The following is a 20,756-nucleotide window of genomic DNA, read 5'->3' on the forward strand; positions in this document are numbered from 1 at the left end:
CTGAGCATATCCTCCAAAATCTAAATTGTCCGCTCTGACTGCCCGTCGGTCTGCAGATGAAAAGTTGTGCTGAGCTCTACCCGTGTCCCCAACTCACTTTGTACTGCTCTCCAGAAATATGAAGTAAATTGAGGGCCTCTATCTGATATGATAGAAATTGGCACACCGTGCAACCGAACTATCTCCTGAATATATATCTAGCCAACCTCTCTGAAGTATACGTAGTCACAACCAGAATGAAGTGTGCCGACTTGGTCAACCTGTTGACGATGACCCAAACTGCATCAATCTTCTGCAAGTTCCGCGGCAACCCAACTACAAAGTCCATAGTGATGTGTTCCCATTTTCACTCTGGTATAGTCATCTGCTGAAGTAGGCCACCTGGCCTCTGGTGTCATATTTAACTTTCTGGCAATTTAGACACCTAACTACATACTCAACTATGTCCTTTTTCATTCGTCGCCACCAAAAATGCTGCCTCAGGTCACGATACATCTTCATAGCACCTGGATAAATAGAATACCGAGAACTGTGTGCTTCCTCTAGGATCTTTATCCTCAGTCCATCCACATTAGGAACACATAAACGATCCTGGAGTCGTAGAATAGCATCCGCTCCAATAGTAACTTCCTTGGTACCACCCCGTAGTACCGTTTCTCGAAGAACCATTAAGTGTGGATCATCATACTGGCGAGCCTTCATCTGCTCAAATAGTAAAGACTGAACTACAACACATGCAATAACTTGGCTGGGCTCTGAAATGTCCAATCTCACAAGTCAGTTAGCCAAGGATTGAATATCCAAAGCTAATGGCCTCTCCTCTGCTGTAATGAAAGCCAAACTACCTATACTCTCCGCCTTTCTGCTCAAGGCGTCTGCAACCACATTTGCTTTACCCGGATGGTATAGGATAGTAATATCATAATCTTTCAGTAATTCCAGCCATCTGCGTTGCCTCAAATTTAGGTCCCTCTACTTGAACAAATGCTGCAAACTGCGATGATCAGTGTAAACTTCACAATAAACCCCATAAAGGTAATGCCTCTAAATCTTAAGAGCGTGAACAATCGCAGCTAATTCCAAATCATGTACCGGATAATTCTTCTTGTGGGGCTTCAACTGACGTGAAGCATATGCAATAACTCGCCCTTCCTGCATCAATACACAACCCAAGCCAACGCGTGATGTGTCGCAATACACTGTATATATTCTCGAACCGGAAGGCAACACTAACACTGGTGTTGTAGTCAATGCTGTCTTGAGCTTCTGAAAGCTCACTTCACAATCATCAACCATTGGAACGGAGCACCCTTCTGGGTTAATTTGGTCAAAGGTGCTGCAATAGATGAAAAACCTTCCACGAACCGACGATAATAACCTGCTAAACCGAAAAAACTCCTGGTCTCAGTTGCCGAAGTGGGACGATCCCAATTCTGAACTGCCTCAATCGTTTTGGGATCAACCTTAATACTATCACCCGATACAATATGCCCCAAAAATGCTACAGACTCTAGCCAAAACTCACATATAGAGAACTTAGCATATAGCTTTTGTTCCCGCAATGTCTAAAGCACTAATCTCATATGCTGCTCATGCTCCTCCTTACTGCGCGAGTAGATCAAAATGTCATCAATAAAGACAATGACAAGCGAATTAATATATGGCCTGAATACCTTGTTCATCAGATCCATAAACGTTATCGGGGTGTTAGTTAAACCGAAGGACATCATCAGAAACTCATAATGACCATATCTAGTCCGAAAAGGAGTCTTCGGAACATCCGAATCCCGAATCTTCAACTGATGGTATCCCGACCTCAAGTCGATCTTAGAGAACACCCTAGCACCCTGCAACTGGTCAAATAGATCATCAATACGCGGCAACGGGTACTTGTTCTTAATAGTAACTTTGTTCAGTTGACGATAATCAATACACATCCGCATTGTTCCATCCTTCTTCTTTACAAATAATACCGGTGCACCCTAAGGCGATACACTCGGTCTGACGAACCCTTTGGCTAGTAACTCCTCAAGCTGTTCTTTCAATTCTTTTGGAGCCATGTGATACGGTGGGATAGATATAGGCTGGGTATCTAGAGCCAAGTCAATAAAAAAATCAATATCACGATCAGGTGGTATACCTGGAAGATCTGAAGGAAATACATCGGAGAACTCCCGAACTACAGGCACTTAATCAATAGTAGGAGTCTCTGCAGTAGTATCCCGAACATAGGATAGATAAGCCAAACAACCCTTCTCAACCATGTGTTGAGCCTTTATAAAAGAAAGAACTCGATTAAATGAACTAACAGGCAAACCCTTCCACTCCAGCCTAGGAAATGCTAGAATAACCAAGGTAACAGTCTTGGCTTGACAATCTAGAATAGCATGATATGGAGATAACCTGTCCATGCCTAGAATAATTTCAAAATCGGTCATCTCAAGAAATATGAGATCTGCTCTAGTTTCATAATCACATAATGTAATAATACAGGACTGGTAGATCTGGTTCACAACAACAGAATCGCCTACAAGAGTGGACACATAAACAGGAGTACTCAAAGACTCACGAGAAACATCCAGGAAATGAGCAAATAGAGATGACACATATGAATACCTATATCCTGGATCAAATAATACTGAGGCATCTTCCCCGCAAACAGAAATAATACCTGTAATCACGGCATCTGAGGCCTCTGCATCTGGTCTGGCCGGAAAAGCATAGAACTGAGTTGGAGCGCCTACTGGCTGACCTCCGCCTGGCTGACCTCTACCTCTAGGACGACCCCTACCCACCTGTCCTCAACCTCTTGGTGGTCGGACTACTGGTGGAGCAACTGGTGTAGTAATCATAGGCTGCTGACCCTGCTGCACTGGTCTACCCCGCAGTCTGGGGCAGAATCTCCGTATGTGACCGGGATCCCCGCACTCGTAATAACTTTTCGGTGCGATAAGCTGCTGACTAGAAGTCTGGCCCTGGTGACCTGAATACCCACTAGAAGAACCCTGAATAGCTGATGGGCGATAAGAAATCTTTGGTATAGCACTGAAATAGGGTCGCACTGGAGTACCTCGAGGAGGCGGTGGTGCTGTATATGGGGGCCTGCTGGACTGCCCTCTGCCCCCAGACGGAGCACCTCTGAACTCTCCAGAATACCTAAACCGCTTATCTCTCGTAACCTGCTCTCGGCTCCGCTGACGTACACCCTCAATCCTGCGGGCTATCTCCACGATTAGCTCATAAGAAGTACCTATCTCAACCTCTCGAGCCATAGTGGCCTGAATGCCAGTATGTAAACTCGTAACAAACCTCCGCACTCTCTCCGCCTTAGTAGGGAATATCATAAGTGCATGGTGAGATAACTCAGAGAACCTCGCCTCATAATCGGTCACTGACATCTGACCTTGCTGGAGCTACTCAAACTGAAACCGCAACTCTTCCCTCTAAGAGGGTGGAATATACCTGTCCAGGAAAATACGGGTGAACCTATCCCAAGTCATGGGATGAGAATCTGCTGGTTTGCCAAGAACATAAGACTGCCACCATCTACGAGCTCTGCCCTCTAGCTGAAAAGTAGCAAAGTCTACCCCATGAGACTCCTATATCCTCATGTTGTACAGTCTATCCTTGCACCAATCAATGAAATCCTGGGGATCCTCATGTTGCTCACCCCCAAAGATAGGAGGATGTAGTCTAGTCCATCTGTCCAATAGTTTCTGCGGATCAGCGGCTGTAGCTGGCCTGGGCTCAGGTGTAGCTACTGCCACTGGCTGGGCTCCACCCACGGGTAGTGCACCCTGGGTCTGATATACAACAGCTGCCTGTCCATGAGCCTGTGCGGTAGGGGTCTGTGCTCCCCCACCCGCCTGAGATGTGGATGGGTCTGCCGAAAATAAACCGGCCTGAGTAATATTGTCCATGAACCGCAGCATACGACCCATGACATCCTGAAATCCCGGTGCAGATGTGAAATTCACTGGAGCTGGCTCTGCCATAGGCACCTCACCCTGTTCCTCAATAATGGAATTTTTTGCTGGACCCACTGGCGGCATAACTGGAACAGTCCTGGGACGTCCTCGCCCTCCCTCGGCCTCTAGCAACTGGGGGAGTAGCTCTTCCCTGGTCTGGAACCTCATTAGAGCGTGTTCTCATAATCTGTGAGAGAATAAGAGAAGGATATTTAGTACTACATTAATTGCATGATGGAATATGAAGAAAGGTAGTTTCCTAACACCCCATAGCCTCTAGAAGATAAGTACAGACGTCTCCATACCGATCCGCAAGACTCTATTAGGTCTGCTCATAACTTGTGAGACCTACGTGAACCTAGTGCTCTGATACCATATTGTCATGACCCAATTTCACCTAAAGGTTGTGATGGCGCCCAACACTACAGTTAGGCAAGCCAACTAATAAATTAAACATATATCGATTATTTGCAAAATAATATTCCAAGTTATTTTATTATTTTATTAGCAATATTAAAGAAAATAAAAAGATACCAATAAATTTAAATCCAAGAAAAATTATAAGACCTCAAATTCTACCAGTGTGTGTGCCAAGACCTTGTGTCATAAGTGTATGTGCATCTAGTAGATTATACAAAATTCCAAATACTGTCTAAAATGAAAATAGACAGAATTAAAAATACAAGAAGAGGCACTGGTAGCTGCAGGACGGCTCAGAAAGGCAGCTCACCACTACGTCCCTGGATAACGAGAATGTACAATGATAGGTCTTCCACTAGTATCTGTCTCAGATCCTACACAAAAAGTGCAGCAAGTGTAGCATGAGTATGTAAACAATGTGTACACAGTAAGTATCAAGCCTAATCTCGAAGTGGTAGAGACGAGATGACTGACTTTGACACTCACTGAGGGTCAACAATAATAAATGGAATAAATTATAATTATTCAAATCAGCATGATTCACAGAGTTAACAATAATTTTATTCAATTAGCAAAAATAATAAAAATCCTTCAAATGCAACAATTTCCAATCTATTAATTAAATCTTTCAGTTTCAATAAAATTTTCAATTTATCAAATAGCTTTACAAGCTGCAATTCAATTTTAACAAATTTCTAATTTATCAAATAGCTTTACAAGCTGCAATAAACTGTCCAAGTATTGTGTAATTATTATTATTATTAAGCACGATTTCTGCCAAGGTCGTACGGCCCGATCCAGAGTGCCGTATACACTGCGGAGAGACGTGCGGCATGATCCATAGAGGCATCTATCCTGCCGAGGCGTTCGGCCCGCTCCACAAGAAAGGAGGACATTTTCTTATGTACCTCCGGAAAGAGAGTATATTTATTATAGCATCAATTCGAGAGGATGAACAATTTCTCTTAACCATTAATTAATTTAAACAGAAAATCAAGCATATGAGATTTCCATCCTTTAATATTTTTATTAAACAATTCAATATATATATATATATATATATATATATATATATATATATATATATATATATATATATATATATATATATTAATTTACACAAATAATTCATGCTTTGAGTCCTAAACTACCCGGACTTTAGCATTAATAGTAGCTATGCATGGGCTCTCATAACCTCGTGCGTACGTAGCCACCATAATTAGCAACAATTATTACTTTAATTATCTATGGGGTAATTTCCCCCTCATAAGATTAGACAAGAGACTTACCTCATCTTGCTCCAATTTAATCTACTAGTAGACCCTTTCCTCGATTATCCAACTCTGTCTGGCTCGAATCTAGCCAAAATTATTCGATACAATCATTAAAATTTATAGAAATCCATTCTATAAGAAAATGCTACATTTTCAATAAAAATCCCAAAATTAAATTAAAACTCCGTCCATGGGGCCCATATCTCGAAATCCGGCGAAAGTTATAAAATCCGACAACCCATTCAATTACGAATCCAACCATACCAGTTTCACTCAAATCCGACTCCGAATCGATACCGAAACATTTCAAAAAATTCCCAAATTTCAATCTCAAAACACTAATTAAATGGTGAAAATAATGATATATTTGTGTATATAGACCAAATCCGAGTTAGAATCACTTAACCCAATGGCTTTCCTTGAAAGTATATCCAAAACTGCCTCTGCTCAATGGCGAATGAGATGAATGCCCTTTTTTATAAATCTGCCGAGGCAGCCTTCGGAACTGGGCCTCGAACTGGGCCTCGATCGTGGCTTCGATCATGGCCCTTGAGCCTAGGCCTTGATCGTGGCTTCGATCACACGCTCGAGCCTGGACCTCGGTCATGGCCTCGATCATGGCATCGAGCATGTGCCTTCGATTGTGACTCTCAATCTTGGGTTTCGATCCTGGCCCTCGAGCCTTGCCTTCGATCATGGCCCTCGAGCTGGACCTTCGATCGTGGATTTGATACTGAGCCTCGTCTCTGGCTTCGACTCAGGCCGTTAACCCTGGGCTCGATATCTGGGCTCGACATCTGGGCTCGATTTTGGGCTCGATCACAGCCCAGAATATCCAGCAGAAGGAAACATTGCAGGAGCTAAGTCCCATTTTTGATCCGTTAACCATCCGAAACTCACCCGAGGCCCTCGAGACCTCAACTAAATATATCAACAAGTCCTAAAATATCATACGAACTTATTTGAAACCTCAAATCACATAAAACGATGCTAAAATCACGAATCATGCTCCAATTCAAGCTTAATAAAACTTAGGATTTTCAACTTCTACATTCTATGTCGAAACCTATCAAATCAAGTCCGATTGACGTCAAATTTTTCACACAAGTCATAAATGATATAACGGAGCTATAAAAATTTTCAGAATAGGATTCCAACTTTGGTATCAAAAAGTCAACTCCCCGGTCAAACTTACAAACTTAAATTCCTATTTTAGCCATTTCAAACCTAATTTAACTACGGACTTCCAAAAAATATTTCGAATACGCTCCTAAGTCCAAAATCACCATACGGAGCTATTGGAATCATCAAAATTCTATTCCGGGGTCGTTTTCTCAAAATGTTATCCGAAGTCAAACTTGGCCTTTTAAAGCCATCTTAAGGAACCAATTGTTCCGATTTCAACCCAAACACTTCCAAATCCCGAACCAACTATCCCCGCAAGTCATAAATCATTAAAAGCACATACGGAAAGTTTTATTTTAGGGAACGGGGTTCTAAAAGTCAAAATGACCTGTTGGGTCATTACATGCCCACACATCCATCTCGGTATCCTCATATCTGCTACTTTCATCCTTAGAACATGGGAGTTCTTGACCACCAACACTCAGCCCTATATAACATAGTAGGTCTAACCACACTTTGTACAACCTACCCTTAAGTCTTGGTAGCACATTCAAATGACATATAACATATACCTATATAAAACATTTCCCAAAACAATTAACTCGCCTACCAAAAACTGGAAAATAAGTGGTTTTCTCACTTGTTGTCCAGGAAAATATTTTTCATGAAAAATTTCCCGCATACAACACACAACTGGTAGTTATGATGGTCTACCTTCAGCTATAAACCATTAATGACTCCAAGAAACAACACATATTTTTTCTTCTATTTTGTGTCAATCGACTAAATAAACTTGGTGTAGATACATTAATACAAATAAAAAAGGAACATATGTTAAAAGATACCTGCATATTCATTGCAACATTAACCACGTAATCACTCAATCGAATCTTGTCTTGGTAATGGAAGGCAGTCTCACAAATGAGTAATAGTCATGGCGAGGCGGTGACTATTGTTCCTTAAGTAATTTTTGATGGGCCGACAAAATTTTAGGCGATCTGGGTACTGTGGCCTGGGCTATAGCACATGAAAATCTGGAAATTGGGCGGAATTCTAATATTATGACCCTAAAACGCCAAAAAACGAGCAACGGTTATGGCAAGACGGTGCCTTTTGTTTCTTAGATCATTTTTGATTGGCTGGAAAAATTTCAAGTGACCCGGATCCGGTGGCCCGGTCCTATGTAGAAGGCGTGGGCTATAGACCATGAAAATTTGGGAACCTAGAAAAATTCTAGTTTTATATCCTTAAAATATAACAAAACGTTTAAAGTTTATGGCGAGACAATGACTATTGTTCCTTACGTCATTTTTGATAGCCCGAAAAGTTTTTAGGGAATCTGGGTCCCGTGGCCCAAGGCAATGTAGAAGGCGTGGGCTATAGCAACAGTCATGGCGAGGTGGTGGCTATTGTTCCTTAGGTCATTTTTGATGGGCCAGCAAAATTTTAGGCAATCCGGGTCCAGAGGCCCAGGCCCATGCAGAAAGCATGAGGTATTACACACGAAAATCTAGGAATCTGGCGAAATTCCAGTTTTATAGCCCTAAAACACCAAAAATGAGTAACGGTCATGGCGAAGAGATGACTATTATTTCTTCGATCATTTTTGATTAGCTGGTAAAAACTTTGGTGATCCGGGTCCGATCGCCCAGGCCCATGCAAAAGGCGTGGGCTATAACACACGAAAATCCATGAATCGGGCGAAAATCTAGTTTCATGATCCGAAAATGCCAAAAAATTATTAACGGTCATGGAGAAGCGGTGACTATTGTTCCTTAGGTCGTTTTTCATAGGCGGGCAGAATTTTAGGCGATCCGGGTTCGGTGACCCGGACAGAATTTTAGTTTTATGGCCCTAAAATGGGTAACCACCATGGCAAGGCGGTGACTATTGTTTCTTATGTCATTTTTGAATTTTGATAGGCCGACAATATTTTAGGCGATCCGGTGTCTAATGGCATGAGCCCATGCAAAAGGCGTGGGCTATGGCACACAAAAATCTGAAAATCGAGCGGAATTCTAGTTTTATGGCCCTAAAATACAAAAAGGATGAGTAACGGTCATGGATAGTTGGTGACTATTGTTCCTTAGTTCATTTTTGATGGGCCAACAAAAATTTAGGCGATTCAGGTCCGGTAGCTCGGGCCCATGCAGAGGCGTGGGCTATATAGCACACAAAAATTTTGGAATTGGGTGGAATTCTAGTTTTAAGCCCTAAAATACAAAATAATTAGTAACGGTTATGGCGAGGTGGTGACTATTGTTCCTTTGGTTGTTTGTAATGGTAGGTAAACTTTTAGGTGATCCACGTAAGGTGGACCGAGCCCATGCAGATGGCGTTGGCTATAGCTTACGAAAATCATAGGATCGGGCGGAATTCTAATTTTATGGCCCTACAATACCAAAAAATGAGTAACGGTCATGGCAAGGAGGTGACTATTTTTTCTTATGAATTTTTTGATGGGTTAGCAAATCTTTTGGCGATTCGGGTCTGGTGGCCCAGGCCTATGCAGAAGTCGTGGGCTATAGTAAACAAAAATTTGAAAATCGGGCGGAATTCTAGTTTTATGGTCCTAAAATGCTAAATATCTAGTAATGGTCATGGCGAGGTAGTGACTATTGTTCCTTGTGTCATTTTTGATGGGCTGGCAAAATTTTAGGCTATCTAGGTCTGGTGGTCCTGGCCTATGCAGAAGGCGTGGGCTATGGCGGAATTATAGTTTTATGGCCCTAAAATGCTAAAAAATGAGTAACGATCATGGCGATGCGGTAACTATTATTCCTTAGGTCATTGTTTATAGGAAGGCAAAATTATAGGCAATCCGGGTCCGGTGGCCCGGGCCCATGCATAAGGCATGAGCTATAGCACACGAAAATTTGAGAATCGGGCCGAATTCTAGTTTTATAGTCCTAAAATGCCAAAACTCGCGTAATGATCTTCGCGAGACAGTGACTATTGTTCCTTAAGTTGTTTTTATGGGCCGGCACAATTTTAGGTTATTCGGGTTCGGTGGCTTGAGCCCATGTAGAAGGCGTGGGCAATAAAACACGAAAATCAGGGAATCATGGGGAATTCCTATTTTATGGTTCTAAAATGCCAAAAATGAGTAACGGTCGTAGCGAGGTAGTGAATATAGTTCCTTAGGTTATTTTTGATTGGGCGACAAAATTTTAGGCAAACCGGGTCCAGTAATTCTGACCCATGCAGAAGGTGTGGGGTATAGCACACAAAACTCTAGGAATCGGGCGAAAATCCAAATTTATAGCCCTAAAATGCCAAAAAACGAGTAACGGTTATGGCAAGATGATTACCATTGTTTCTTAGGTCGCTTTGTATGGGCATGAAAAACTTTAAACGATCTAGGTTAGGTGGACCGGGCCCAAGCAGAAGGCGTGGGCTATAACACACGAAAATCTGAGAATCGGATAAAATTCCTGTTTTATGGACCTAAAACGCAAAAATAATGGTCATGGCGAGGCGGTGAATATTTTTTCTTAGGTCGTTTTTGATTTTTTCTTAGGTCATTTTTGATGGGTCGATAAACTTTTAGGCGATCCGAGTCCAGTGGCCTGGGCCCATGCATAAGGCTAGCACACGAAGATCTAGGAATTGTACGGACTTCCAGTTTTATGGCCTAAAAGGCCAAAAATGAGTAACGGTGATGACGAGGTGGTGACTATTATTCCTTAGATTATTTTTTCTAGGTCGGCAAAAATTTTAGGCTCCGGTTCTTGTGGCTCGGGCCCATTCCATCGGTGTGGCTATAGCACACGAAAATCTGGAATTAGTTTTATGGCCTTAAAACTCCAAAACAATGAGTAAGGGTCATGGCGAGACAGTGACTATTGTTCCTTGGGTCGTTTTTGATAGGTCGGAAAATTTTTAGGCGACCCGGGTCTAGTGGCTCGGTCCTATGCTGAATCTATAGCATACGAAAATCAGGGAATCAAGCGGAATTCTAGTTTTATGGTCCTAAAATGCCAGAAAATGAGTAACGGTCATGGTGCGGTAGTGACTATTGTTCCTTAGGTCGATTTTGATGCGCCGAAATATTTTTAGGTGATCTGGGTCTGGTGGCCAGGGCCCATGCCATCGGCATGGACTATAGCAAGAAAATTTGGGAATCGGGCGAAATTCTAGTTTTATGGTCCTAAAATGCAAAAATAAATGAGTAACAGTCATGGAGAGGCAGTGACTATTATTTTTTAGCTTGTTTTTGATGGACAGACAATATTTTAGGCGATCCGGTTCCGGTGGCTCGAGCCCATGCGGAAGGCAGGGGCTATAGCATATGAATATCTAGGAATCGAGCGGAATTCTAGTTGTATGGCCCTAAAACGATAAAACATGAGTAACGGACACGGCGAGGAATTGACTATTATTCCTTAGGTCATATTTTATGTGCTGGTAAAATTTTAAGCGATCGGAGTCCGTTGGCACGTGCCCATGCAGAAGGCGTGGTATAACACACGAAAATCTAGAAATCGAGCGAAATTCTAATTTTATGGCCCTAAAATGCAAAAATCTATAACGGTCAAGGAAAGGCAGTGACTATTTTTCCTTAGGACGTTTTTGATGGGCCGACAAAATTTTAGGCGATTCGGGTCCCGTGGCCCGGGCCAATGCTGAAGGTGTGGGTTATAACACACATAAAACTGGGAATCAGGCAAAATTCTAGTTTATGATCCTAAAACGCCAAACAATGAGTAAAAGTCATGGCGAGGTGGTGAATGTTATTCCTTAGGTCGATTTTCATGAGCTGGCAAACTTTTAGGCGGTCTGGGGCCTGTGGCACAGGCCAATGCATAAGGCATGGGCTATGTCATACAAAAGTTTGGGAATTGGGAGAAATTCCTGTTTTATGTTCCTAAAACGCCAAAAAAGAGTAATGGTCAAGGAGAGATTGTACTATTGTTCCTTCGATTATATTTTATGGGCCGGGAAAATTTAGGTGATCTGGGACCGGTGGCCTAAGACCATAAATAAGGCGTGGGCTAGCACACGAAAATCTATGAATCGAATGGAATTCTAATCGTATGGCCCTAAAACGCAAAAAAGTTAGTAATGATTATGGCGAGGCGGTGATTATTGTTCCTTAGGTCATATTTGATCGTTAGTAACGATCATGGCAATCCAGGACCGGTGGCATGGGCCCATGCAGAAGGCATGGGCTATAGTACACAAAAATCTGGAAATCGCGGGGAATTCCAGTTTCATGGCCCTAAAATGCCAAAAATTGAGTAACGATCATGGGGAGGTGAAGACTATTGTTTCTTAGGTCGTTTTTGATGGTCCGACAAAATTATAGGCGATCCAGGCCAATAGCTCATGCCTATACAAAAGGCGTGGGCTATAACCCACGAAAATTTGGGAATTGGGCGGAATTCCAGTTTTGTGACCCTAATACGCCAAAAAATGAGTAACGGTAATGGCGAAGTGGTGAATATAGTTCGTTAGGTCATTTTTTATGGGTCGGCAAAATTTTAAGCTATCCGAGTTCGGTGACCCGGACCCATGCCACCGGCGTGGGCTATAGTACAAAAAATCTGGAAATCGGTAGGAATTCCAGTTTTATGGCCCTAGAATGATAAAAAAAAAAAACGAGTAACGGAAGGCGGTGACTACTATTCCTTAGGTCGTTTTCAATGAGTCGGTAAACTTTTAAGCGATTCGGGTCTTGTGGCACGTACCCATGCAGAAGGCGTTGGCTATAGCACAAAATAATCTGGGAATCAGGTGAAATTCCAGTTTTATAGCCCTAAATTACAAAAATGAGTAACGGTTATGGCGAGGTTGTGACTATTGTTCCTTTGGTCATTTTTAATATGCCGAAAATTTTTTTTGTGATCCGGGTCCGGTGCCCTGGCCAATGCAGAAGGCGTGGGCTATAACACACGAAAATCTGATATCTGGCAGAATTTCAGTTTTATGATCCTAAAATGCCAAAAAAGAGTAAAAGTCATGGCGAAGTGGTGACTACTGATGACTTCCAAATCCACTACTAACAATTAAATGGATTCGGTCGCATGCAATATAATATACCCAACTATGAGTCGGGTTCGAATCCCACAGATAACAATATGTAGGCGATTAGGTGTGTAAGATAATTATCACTTATTATGCTAAGCCAAGCATTTAAAAAGGTTTTGAGAAAATATTTATAACTAATTGCGAAAATGACTAACCTAGAAAGCAAGTAATATGATCAATGGCTACAAGCATGGATGCAAAGGGAATTTACACTCAAGTAACGATCTAATGTATTTCACGATTTTACAAATATAAGCGAGTTTATGTTAATTAGCCTCGGGTAATAATTCTTTATTAGCTTCTTCTGAAGACTAATTGTAACGACTTGGCCGGTTGTTTTGAGTATTACAGTCATGTTCCCCCATTTACTGCTTATCCTGTGTTCAATTATAATTATCTGACTCATCGGAGAGGGTTCCGAATGAATTGGAACACTTAGTTCCAAGATTTAAAGCTTAAGTTGAAATAGTTGACCGGATGTTGACTATGTGTAAACGACTACGGAATAGAGTTTTGATGATTCTAATAGCTCTGTATGGTGATTTTGGTCTTGGGAGCGTGTCTGAATTTTTTTGAAAGTCCGTAATTAAATTAGGCTTGAACTGGCTAAAATGGAAATTTATGTTTGAAAGTTTGACCGGGGAGTTGACTTTTCAATATCGGGGTCGGAATCTGATTCTGGAAACTTGAAATACGTCCGTTATGTCATTTATGATTTGTGTTCAAAATTTGAAGTTCATCGGACTTGATTTGATAGGTTCCGGCATCGAATGTAGAAGTTGAAAATTTTTAGTTTCATTAAGCTTGAATTGGGGTATGATTTGTGGTTTTAGCATTATTTGATATGGTTTAGAGGTTCGACTTAGTTCGTATGATGTTTTAGGACTTGTTGGTGTATTTGGTTGAGGTCCCAGGGGCCTCAGGTGAGTTTTGGATGGTTAACAGATCAAATTTGGACTTAGAACAATTGAAACTTGCTGTTGCCTACTGATGCAATCGCACCCGCGGAAATTGGCTCGCAGAAGCGAGCTTGGTTGCGCAGAAGCAGAATTGGCTTGGCAAGGGCAAGGGGTGCAGGTGCACATGCAAGACCGCATAAGAGGACTCGCACCTGCGACGAGTTGATCGCAGAAGCAAAACTGAGAGGGGAGGGGCCTAATCATAGAAGCGACTTGGGTTCCGCAAATGCGAGGCCGTAGAAGCAGACCTCTTGTCCGCAGAAGCGGAGAGGACCTCACATCTGCGAAACCGCAGATGCAGTTTAGTACTCCGTAGAAGTGGAAACACTAGGCAGGCTACAAAAACAGAAGGGTCTGACATTTTTGTTATTTTGGACATTCCAGCCACGGTTTTGGGGCGATTTTTAGAGAGAATTCACGGGAAAATGAGATTTGGGGATTTCAAGGTCGAGTTGTCATCGGAATTTAGTAAATTTGGTATGGTTGGACTCGTGGTTGAATGGGCGTTCATATTCTGTAACTTTTATCGGGTTTCGAGACGTGGACCCCACTAGCAATATTTTAGTGTAATTTCGTATTTTGTGGAAAAATTAGTATTATATATGGAATTAATTTTTATAATTTTTTGTTGACTGAATCGAATTAATTGTGACTAAATTTGAGCTGTTCGAATGTTGATACGCGCAGAATTGAATTTCTGGAGCATTGTGTAGCTTGCTCGATATTGGACTCGGCTTCTTCGAGTTAAGTAACTCTTCTAATCTTGGAGTTGAGGGTATGAACCGTGATTATACGTGTTATGTTTTTGGTGTTGAGGTGACGCACATGCTAGTGACAGGCGTGTCGGCATGCACCGTGTGAAATGTGACTTCGTTATTTATGTAGTACTGTGTAGTTACCTGAACTTATCTGTAATCATGAAATCTCTACGTACTAGAGTTATTGATTTGTGATTCATGTTAGAAACCATGTCTAGACTATATACTTATCATGTTGGGACCTACTATGGTCATTACTGTTGTTGAGTTATTTGCTTTCATTGCAATTTCATACTCAGTCATATGCATTTATTGCATATCATATCTCAGTCTCTTTAGTTATTTATTGATACATCATATCATTATTTTGGGCTAGTTTCATGACATTGTGAGCCCGAGAGACTGGAGAGATTGATGACTGAGTGAGGCCGAGGGCTTGATTTTGAGATATTAATACTATAGTACGTGAGTTATCCGTGCGGATCCAGATATTGATACTATAGCACGTGAGTTTTCCGTGCGGATCCAAATATTGATACTATAGCACGTGAGTTGTCCGTATGGATTATATCGCTTGGGCTGAAGGAGCCTCTCCGGAGTTTGCACACACCCCCAGTGAGCACAGGTACCTATTGAGTGCGAATGCCGAGTGATTGGGAGGACTGAGTGGATTGATAATCTGAGAGTATGCATATGGCTGTTCACTATGTTGCATTGCATTGACATGCACACTTGACGTACAGTCATAAAGATGTATTTTCCTCATGCTATAGGATATTGCATCATTCATGACTTCACATGCACATTGACATGTAGGCATAGAGATGTACTTTTCCTCATGCCATTTGATAATGAAATACTTACCAGTTGAACAGTTTTGGAAGGAAAAAATCACGATTTTGCAAACTTGCTCATATTTTGGTGCTTTCGATAAAGATTTGGGTTTCCAATGATATACTTGAAAAGCATGCCTATTTTTTTTTAAGAATTGTGGACGAGCTGAATATTATATTTATGAGTTATTTATTGTACTATTTTTATTATATTGTTATGAGTCGTTATTGGCTATTGGTGTTGGGATTTGGCTTGTGTACCTGCTTGTCACTACTTTCAACCTAAGGGTAGGTTTGTTACTTATTGAGTACATGTGGTCGATTGTACTCATACTACACTTCTGCTGTCATGACCCCAAATTCCCTCCGTAGGATGTCGTGATGGCACCTAGTCTCTAAGACTAGGTAAGCCTATCAATGCGAAATAATATTAAATATCTGAAATAAATAAACTACAATTCAAACAATTTTAACTCCCAAAACCCGGTAGAAATAAGTCACAAGCTTCTAAGAATTTATTCTCTATGTCTCTATACATCAGAGTCTAAAGCAAATAAGGAAGACAACATAGTAAGATAGACTGGGACTCCGGAGTCTGCGGACGCTGGCAGATATACCTCGAAGTCTCCTCGTACAACTAGTTTACTGATGCCTGGTCTGATAAGATGTACCTGGATTTGCACAAAAAGATGTGCAGAAGCATAGTATGAGTACACCACAGCGGTACCCAGTAAGTGCCAAGACTAACCTCGGTAGAGTAGTGACGAGGTCAGGTCAGGCCTTACTGGAGAATAAATAATGGCATGGTAAAATGTTTAAACAATATTATAAAATAAAATCAAAATGGAAATGAATCAAGTAGTATGTCACATTTAATTACACCAAATAATAGCAAATAAATACCTCGTGGAAACAAAACAGAATTCTTTTCAGCTTTAAGAAAATCACAACAATAATCAAAGGCAACTGCGGCCATAAATCAATATCAACAAGGGCACTCCCGAGGTACCACCTCGTAGTCCCAAATCATAAACAAATTCACAATATCTCATTTTCTTATCTCACCGCGGGAGCCTTCACAATTTATTTTAAAGTAAATATTTTTTCTGAAATAGCATCCCGCGTTTTAGCGATCCTTATCACACCGCATGACTTATAGTAGTTCCCCCTACTAGCCACGCGCATCAAGCCACCCTTATCTCACCGCATGCATTTTAATACCCAGACCTTATACCACCGCATCCGTATCAATATCATAATATATCACAATTTGCACCTCAAGTGCTGAAATAATTTAACTTGCCAAAATAATTCAACAACAATATTTTTTTATAATAAAGAGCTCACAGCTCATGCCAAAATAAATCATCAATAATATTTTTCCATAATAAAGAGCTCACCGCCCCATCACAATGAGTACGAAAATTTTACAAAAATATTCAGGAGTAAATAATTCAGGAAAATAATATTCAAAATCTTTAATACGTTGCTTCAATATCAAGTTGAAAAATGTCAAATACTTCATATTAATAATATTTAATTTAAAAAAAAATCAACCTTCAAATAATACACAAAATAAAAGAAACCATGTTTCAACTAAACAGGTAAAATAATTAGTAGGAAAAGGTCAAACAAATTTGAAGTATATATCTCAGATCAATGCGCAACAATGATCTACACAATTTAAAAATATAATCTTTCACATTTAATCCGTGTACACACTCGTCACCTCGTGTACACGACTTTCAACACATTTTAATAATCACATCAATACCAATCTTAGGGGAAATTTCCCCCACACAAGGTTAGAGAAGTCACTAACCTCGACTTGCTCCAATTTAACCAAGTATTATGCTTTTTCCTCAATTTTCTGACTCCGATCGACTCGTATCTAGTCATAATTAATTCGATACAGTCAACAAAAATTATAGAAATCAATTTCATAAGAAAATACTATATTTTTTAAATAAAATCCGAAACTAGCTCAAACATTGCCCATGGGCCCACGTCTCAGAATCCAGCGAAACTCACAAAATCCGACAACCCATTCAATTATGAGTCCAACCATACTAGTTTCACTCAAATCCGACTCTGGATCGACACCGAAATCTCAAAAATTCATTTCTAGGAGATTTCTAAAATTTTCCCAAATTTCTATCTCAAAACACTAATTAAATGGTGAAAACAAAGATATATTCGTGTATATTGACTAAATCCATGTTAGAATCACTTGCCCCAATATTTTTCCTTGAAAATATATCAAAATCGCCTCTCCTCAAGCTCCAATTCGTCAAAAATAGCAAATGGGACGAAGTCCCCTGTTTTTATAACTTACAAATCTGTCAGGGAGCCCAATTTGACAGGGAGCCCGATTTGTCAGGGAGCTCGATTGTTAGGGAGCCCGATTTGTCAGGGAGCTCAATTTGTCAGGGAGCTCGATTTGCCAGGGAACCCGATTTGTCAGGGAGCCCGATTTGTCAGGGAGCTCGATTTGTTAGGGAGTTCGATTTGTCAGGGAGCTTGATTTGTCAGGGAGCCCGATTTGTTAGGGAGCTCGATTTTTCAGGGAGCTCGATTTGTCAGGGAGCCCGATTTGCCAGGGAGCTGGATTTGTCATGGAGTTCGATTTTAACAGGGAGTCCGATTGTGATAGGGAGTTCGATTTTGACAGGGAGCTCGATTTTGACAGGCAGCCTGTGATGACCCAAAATGTCATATTTAAATTTAATAATTAATTCTGTGTTCTAAGACCTTGTAAATCACTATTTATCATTCTTTGACTTGCGTGCACAGTCCGCAAAATTTTCCAAAAAGTTTTTATGTGAAAAATGGAAAAACAAATGTGAATTTGAGCTTTAAAACTCAACTGAGTTGACTTTGGTCAATATTTTAAGTAAACAGACTCGGATCAGTATTTTGACAGTTCCGATAGGTCCGTATCGTGATTTGGGACTTGGGCGTATACCCGGAATCAAATTCCGATGTCCCTAGCCCGAGATATAGAATTTTGATAAAAAATAAAAAGTTGAAGTTCAAATAGTGACCGGAACGACCCCGAAATAGAATTTTGATGATTCCAACAGCTCCGTATGGTAATTTTGGAATTAGGAGCGTGATTGGAATTTTAATTGAAAGTCCGTAGTGAAATTAGGCTTGACATGGCTAAAATAGGAATTTAAGTTTGGAAGTTTGACCGGGGAGTTGACTTTTTGATATCGGGGTCGGAATCCATTTCTGAAAATTTTCATAGCCTTGTTATGTCATTTATGACTTGCGTGCAAAATTTGAGGTCAATCAGACTTGATTTGATAGGTTCCAGTGTTGTTTGTAGAAATTGAAAGTTTCAAAGTTCATTAGGCTTGAATCTATGAGTGATTCGTGTTTTTAGTGTTGTTGGATGTGATTTGAAGACTTGATTAAGTCCGTATGGTATTTTCGGACTTGTTAGTATATTTGGTTGAGGTTCCGAGGGGCTCGGGCGTGTTTCGAATGGTATTCGGAGTATTTTCCTTCATTTTGGCACTGCTGGTAGCTGCTGATTTCTGGTATTTTAAACCTTCTATGCGATCGCGAAGATTGGGATGCGATCGCGTAGGCTTAGTTGAGGCAGTGTTAATTTTGTTCTTCGCGATCGTGTGAGATCAACCGCGATCACATAGGTTTGGCAAGCTGTGCATCGCGATCGCGTGGCATTGTTTGCGATCGCGTAAGGTTAATTGAGGGCTGCTAAGTTTTGTGCTTCGCGATCGCGTGAAGCGGGATGCGATCGCGTAGCTTTGAGACCTTGTGACTCGCGAACGCGTGAAGAGGACTACGATCGTGTAGAGCTGGGAATTCTATGCTCTGCGACCGCGTGAGGATATACGCGGTCGCGTAGAGTTAATTTGGGAAGTGGTAATTTTTGCTTCGCGATCGCGTGTGGATGTTCGCGATCGCGATGAGTAAAAGCTTGGGCAGAATGTTTAAGTTCTGAAAATGGGACTTCGTCCCATTTTTCATTTTTAACGAATTGGAGCTCGGATTGAGGCGATTTTTGAGAGATATTCAGAGAAAACATTGGGGGTAAGTGTTCTTAACTCAATCTTTGTTAGATTACCCGAATCTATCACTGTTTTTAACATTTAATTGATGATTTAAATTGGAAAAAATTTGAAAACCCTCTTGGATAGATTTGAGGATTTGAGGGTCGAACTGTTATTGGAATTTAGTCATTTTGGTATGGTTAGACTCGTGGTTGAATGAGCGTTCATATTTCGTAACTTTTGCCGGATTCCGAGACATGGGCCCCACGGGTCATTTTTGAGTTAATTTCGGATTTGTATTGAAAAATGTAGTATTCTCTTACAGAATTAATTCTATAATTTTTGTTGACTGTATCGAATTAATTATGACTAGATACGAGTCGAACGGAATTGAAAAATTGAGAAAAAAGCATACTACTTGGTATAATTGGAGCAAGTCGAGGTAAGTGACTTGTCTAACCTTGTATGAGATAAATTTTTCCTAGGATTAGTATTAATTGTAATGTGATGAAAGTCGTGTACACGAGGTGACGAGTGTGTACACGGACTAAACGTGAAGGATTATATTTTTAAATTGTGAAGATCACTGTTGCATATTAATTAATTTATTAAATCTTGTTATATTTTGCATCATTGTTTTGATTTGTATACCTTAAATTTGCTTGACCTTTTCCTGCTAATTGTTTTACCTGTTTAGTTGAAACTTGATTCCTTTTATTCTATGCATTATTTGAATTGATTTTCTTAAATTTAAATATTATTAATATGAAATATTTGACATTTTAAATTTGGTATTGAAGCAACGTATGTTTTTGAACTTTTACTAATGCAAAATCCAGAACAGATAAGGAATGATTCATGATTTTTGAATTTACATTATACTTCAACAATTTTTAACTTCTAAATACAATATCCAACATATTTGTTTTTTGCTGATTTTTGAACTTTTACTAATGCAAAATCTAGAAAAATATACGATGATTCATAAAATTTGAATTTATATACGTCAACAATTGAGAGCAACTACTTCAGGCCATTCAATCTCCATAAACAATACATGAATTTTAAACTTACAAGCATTCAAAATTCAGCAATCGTCCATGAAGTTGTTTCATGTTTTAGATAGGGCTATTTTTGTTCAAACTTGTATTTTCGCATTAATAAGTGGCTACTTTCCCAATACAGTTTAAAAAATATGGCTAAACTCTAATAGTCGACCTAAAAAATGACAATTTACCAAGATCATCCTCGAAATTCCTTTTCATTCCTTAGGGCAACATTAAAGACCACTTCTAACCTACACGCTGCTACTAGGGCGCAACTAGGCCGACTACGAATTTGACAGAACACACTAGTTTTTGTAAATT

The sequence above is a fragment of the Nicotiana tomentosiformis genome, chromosome 12, assembly GCF_000390325.3.
Source record: "Nicotiana tomentosiformis chromosome 12, ASM39032v3, whole genome shotgun sequence".
Classification (NCBI taxonomy): Eukaryota; Viridiplantae; Streptophyta; class Magnoliopsida; order Solanales; family Solanaceae; genus Nicotiana; species Nicotiana tomentosiformis.